Here is a 6,000-nt window from a genome sequence, read left to right as displayed (position 1 = left end):
AACTAGTCATTTGCATATTCTACGCCAACCGCAATGGAATCGCCACCTAGCGGCCGGTCTAGAATTGCAGCCTAAGATCCAACGGTGTAACATAGTTACAGCTGTCGGATCTTAGGGCTATCTATGTGTTGCATGACCACGCAATTGTCATTCAAAGTGCAACAGCGCTGAAAACTAAAAATTGGTCTGGGCAGGAAGGGGGTGAAAATGCCCTGTATGGAAGGGGTTAATAATTTTGACCTCTGCTTTGCAAATTTTGCCGTCATCGCTGGAAATGGTTTTCATGACAAGACCCATTGGCCAATTATTGCGCTTTGCTTAAGGGTCTTTCAACAACACAAAATCTTCGTCTTCAACATTTGGTTTCTCCTCTTTCCACTTTCTTCTTGTTTGGAGTGATGATAAATACTCTTACCTCCAATGTTTCCAAGAGGTGTCAGCAAGGTTCTGAACTTGTTTCCACTGACACGTGTAAAGATCTTTTAAGGTGAACTCACCAGGAGGAGCTGATATTGCACAAGTTTTTGAGTCAGGAGCATTGCTGGCGTAAGAATTCTAGGTCTCTCAGGATCTGTTGAAATGGAAACCAATGGTCTAGGGTTCATTATAGCTGTAACCAGCCATCAGGGTAGTAAGCACATCATGTGACAGTCAAGTGTTTTTATTTTGCATCAACATTGAGTCTTAAAACTTAAAGAGGACATGGATTCAATCACCTCCAAATAAACCGCTTTAGTATTTAAACAAGTGAACATAACAGCCCATCTCTTAGGCCTTGTACACACGATAGGTTAACCAGAGGACAGCGGTCTGAAGGACCGTTGTCCTAGGTTAACCTATGAAGCTGACTGATGGTCCGTTGTGCGTACACACCATCAGTTAAAAAAACGATCGTGTCAAAACGCAGTGACGTAAAACACAACGACGTGCTGAAAAAAACGAAGTTCAATGCTTCCAAGCATGAGTCGACTTGATTCTGAGCATGCGCGGGTTTTTAACCAATGCTTTTGCATACTAACGATCGGTTTTGACCTATCGGTTACCAATCCATAGGTTGAATTTCAAAGCAAGTTCTCATTTTTTTGACCTAAGGTTAAATAACCTATGGGGCCTACACACGATCGGTTTGGACTGATGAAAACGGTCCTTCAGACCGTTGTCCTCTGGCTATCCTATCGTGTGTATGAGGCCTTACTCTCTGCAGAGTGTCCTCTAGTATAACTAGAAATTACATTCCAAGGCCTGAAAACATCAAGCCCTACATGTGAGAATGGAGGCGCTACAGTGAGCCTGTCTGTTGGGAGATCTGACATTTTCAGTTCCTGCAGCCTTCCCCTCAACTTCCTGGAGATCACACACTTATGGACAAAACTGGAGACGAGCTTCTTAGTGCGGCGTAGAGGTCATTGACTCTGGGGTCAGGGGCATGATTGAAGCTGACGATATGGGACCCTTCACTCTGGTGCCTCATTGGCAAGGTGTCTCTTTCTTCTCCTGTGATCCAAATCGTTCTGCAGCTCCAGGTCTCGGTTCGGTTTTCCTTGTTCCTTGTCTGGTTCTCTCCATCTTGTTCTTTCAAGCAAACCTCCCAGCTTCTTGGTTTCAGTTCTTTGGGGACATTAAGGTTAGGACTTGGTCTTTGCAGCTCTTGGTCCAATCTTTGAACTTTGACCACTTCAGCTCCATCTTGAGGTTGGGCCTTCTGCTGTTCCAAGCCTCCGACCACCTTATCGGCCTGGACGTGCTGTTCTACAACAAGCTCCTGCTCCGGAGGACCAGGCAAGGCCTTGTTCACTTTTGTGTTAAGGTCACCCTATTGGTTTTTGAGAAGGCTCTCGTCCTGGTTTTGCTTATTCCCTGCCCCCTCCTCTTTTTGCGCTGGCTTCTGTATACGGATCACCTGCTCAGCTGGAACTTTGGCTTTTTGCTGTGGAATGCCAACCCTCTGAACAGTGAGATGGTCCTCAGTCTTCTTTATCACCTCGGCTTCCAGGGCTTTTTTCACGATATTCAGATCATTATTGTTCTGCAGGATTGAATTTCCTGGGCTGCTTTCATCTCAGGTGTGGGTAAGGCGACTCTCTCTGTGTCTTTTCGCTGCTCTTCTCTGGGTTCGGCACTGGCTTCTTATCAATAGCGGGATCTTTATCTTCTGCTTTTATCTCTTCTTTACTCCATGGATGTTCTGGAGGGAGGCCGTCCGTCTTGTCACCTTCCTGCTCCTGGTGGATCTCCATGTGTTGCTCCTTGATCACAGCCAACAGCTTCTCCTGCTAATCCAGAAGACATTTCTGCTGCACCTGTTGCTGTTTAATGACGTGATCCAGCATCTACGTCTTCCCAACTTCTGTTTCCAATGGTGGTGCAAGTTCTGCTTGGTCATGGTCCAAGATCTTCTGCATAAATCCCACAAAATGTTCTTTCATTTCAGTTTTTTTTTTGCAAAAGAACATTGCAGAGCCAGGAATCTTTTCTGTGCTTGCTTTTTATTGTTTGGCAGTCTAGGACGCAGCAAGCAAAATGGTAGAAGTGCTACTTAATAATTTTTTTCATCAACAAACATCTCTTTTTTAACTACATCAAGGAACATTCTATCTTCAATAGACAGCAGATTTTTCATCATTTAAAGTTCTAACAAACGCATTATCACCTAAACTGTCTACACTGTGAGTTGCATTTCTTAAATAACATAATGGGTCCACTAGGCAGCACATTTGTCTTGAAAGAGTTTACATCTACTGATGTATTAATTCCTCTTAAGCATATGTAGCGCCTGTGTAGTTTTCAGTACATGTGCGATGTCAAATTTAGTTGGGGGATGAGAGAGTTACCTTGCTCTCATCCGTGTTGATCTGTTAAATTGGGTTTCTGTCAGCCCTGGGCTGTCCTGTGGTGTCAGAGTGTGTTCCAAGGATACCTTCCAATCTTTGGATAGCAGGTGGCGCGAGAGGGGTCCAGGCGGAGCGCCTTTCTCCAGCAGCCAATGAGAGGAGTGTTTCCCTCGCGGGGCATGCTGGGAGAGGGTATTTCTGTGACAGACGCCATTGTGTGGGGTTCTTTGCCCGTTCCTGGTTCCGGGTGCGGCACCCACCTTTAGGGTGTGCGCACATCACGGGCCCCCGGCGATATGGCCTACATGGCCCAGAGCGACTAATGCTGCCAAGGGGCCCCAGTGACTTACTGGGTCCCCCACCTCTTATTAAGAAGATCCCAAGCGAGTTGTGCTATTTGGTGGGGAGTCGGTCTGAGGTGAACCCGGAGGCAGGTGATCCAATAGGGATCAGACGATCCATCGGGGATCTGGGTGACCGGACACTGACAGGTTGTATGCTGCAAACTGTCAGTCGGTGACCCCAAGCTAACAAGTCTACCTGAGGAAGATTCAGACGAAATTGTGTTTCCTCTGGCGGATTTGGATCTGATGGCTGTACACACCATCAGATCGAAATCCCCGCGGAATACATCCGCGGTGACGTGGCCGCGCCGTGACGATGACGCGGCGACGTGCGCGACCCTGAAGGTAAATACTTCCACGCATGCGTCGAATCATTACGACGCATGCGATGGATGGGAGTGGACGGACTGATCCGATGAGTCTGTACAGACGACCGGATCAGTCCGCTCGACTGGATTCAAGCGGATAGATTTCTTAGCATGCTAAGAAATTTTTATCCGCTGGGAATCCAACGGCTGGATTTTTATCCGCTGGGAAATGTCTGCTCGGACATACACACGACCGGATCTATCTGCTGGAACTGATCCGCGGATCAATCCCAGCGGATAGATCCGGTCGTGTGTACGGGGCCTTAGTGATACCCTGGCTGCCAGGGGCCTGTCTAGGGGCACTACACCCACTCTGGCTGGAGTGTCGACGAAGCAAAAGCTATTATCCTGAAGCAGGACTGCTTCGCTTATCTAAAGGCCTGAATCTGCGAGTTCTCTCCTTTCACCAACCTATTCTATCTACCTTGAGTTGACTGTTGGTCATGTTGGACCAGTAATAAAGCAAAGAAAGCATCACCCTGCTGTCTGGACATTCCGTCATTTGCTCTCATCCCCATCCTCTCCTTCACCGTCTTCCCTGGACACATCACAGAGGTAACATAGTCATGCCGTCCCAAATCTAACCAGCGGCTCCTGGGGGGGTAGCGCTACACATACTTCCCCAACTATAACCCAGCCTAAATCTAAATGTTGTGCATAAGGCGTTATGAGGCCCATTAATCTGCTCACGTACCTTGTGCACACTTAAAGGGGTTGTAAAGGTTTGTTTTTTACTTTCTAAATAGGTTACATTAAGCTGGTACATTGTTGGTTCACTTACCTTTTCCTTCGATTTCCCTTCTAGATGTTTTTTTTCTTTGTTTTCTTTGTCTAAATTTCTCACTTCCTGTTCCTCCTCAGTAATGGGTTAAGTAAGCTGTTCTAAATGACTTCCCACCGCTCGGATGATGGTGGAAAGCCTACTGAGGAGAAACAGGAAGTGAGAAATTCAAAGAAAGGAAAAAAACCATTTAGAAGGGAAATCAAAAGAAAAGGCAAGTGAACCAACAATGCACTAGATTAAAGGAACCAATTTAGAAAATAAAAGACGAACCTTTACATCCCCTTTAAGATATCTCTTCCTAGCAAGAGAAATATTTGGGCATTAGGGTCAAGTTCTGTGATCTTGTCTTTTAAGGATTTCAGATGAGAGAAATGCTGTGTAACCTCAGGTGTGGGAATTTCTGACCTGTCATCGGGTATCATGTCACATTCAATAAGTGTAGGAAGTTTTATGTGTATTTGTAATCTAGTCAATATTCCAATCGCACACGTTCCTGGAAAAACGGCTCATAGAGCAAAGGTGGGTGCTGAAACGATCACCAGCTGGGCACTGGAACCATGAAACAAACAAACATATTCGCCAGCACACCGTGGATCGTAGATTACGTCCAAAAATTTAATACAAAACAAACATCACAAAAGTGCTTATCAATAGACTAAACAGTGAAGTTGGACGCCCTAAGCCCTGGTTTCTTCCTAATGCCTGAGCATGTTTTTAGAATGTAGGAAAATGTTTCACCACTAATGTTAAACATATTAAAGAACTCCGATTTGGCTAATGACCAGTTACTCTGATCATCTAACACTGCATACATTTTCACTGCACAGTCAGGTTTGTTAGGATACACAGGGCCAGATCCACAAAAGGGATACGCAGGCGTATATCTACTGATACGCCGTCGTATCCCTGTTTCTATCTATGCGGCTGATTCATAGAATCAGTTACGCATAGATATTCCTAAGATCCGGCAGGTGTAATAGTTTTACACTGTCGGATCTTAGGATGCAGTATATCGGCCGCCGCTGGGGGCATTTCTCGTCGAAATTCCGCGTCGGGTATGCAAATTAGCACTTACGGAGATCCACAAAGCTTTTTCCCTTCGTTTTTTTTTCCGTAAGTGTTAGTTTGCCGTCGCAAAATTAGGGCTGCTTTTACAAAGTGTAAACTTAGTACACCGTGTAAAAGTATACCCTTCTTTCCCGCGTCGCTGTCAATTTAAAAAAAAAAATAATTTCCCGCCGCGACTCTTTTTTTTTCTTTTACACCCTTCGCGATTCTCAAAACTCGGCGCAACGTAACTTTGCGCAAAGCACGTCGGGAAAATCGCGTCGGGAGCATGCGCAGTACGTCCGGCGCGGGAGCGCGCCTAATTTAAATGGGACTCGCCCCATTAGATTGGGCACACCTTGCGCCGGACAGATTTAAGTTACACCGCTGCAAATTTCCAGGTAAGTGCTTTGTGGATCGGGCACTAACTTGGACAATTTGCGGCAGTGTAACTTAAATGGGAAAAGTTAAGTTACGCCCGCTATTTGTGGATCTGGCCCTTAGTCACTAAACAAATCTTGGAACATGATCTGGGCCTTGTCCCTTGCGCCCATACCCCTGTACTCTTGGATACAATAGTGGATGGGGTAACTTCATCTTTCTCCCCGCCTTGCTCTTTTTCAGTT

Source organism: Rana temporaria, chromosome 10 (genome assembly GCF_905171775.1).
Source record: "Rana temporaria chromosome 10, aRanTem1.1, whole genome shotgun sequence".
In the NCBI taxonomy this organism is placed as follows: domain Eukaryota; kingdom Metazoa; phylum Chordata; class Amphibia; order Anura; family Ranidae; genus Rana; species Rana temporaria.
Note: the sequence above shows the minus strand (reverse complement) of the source record.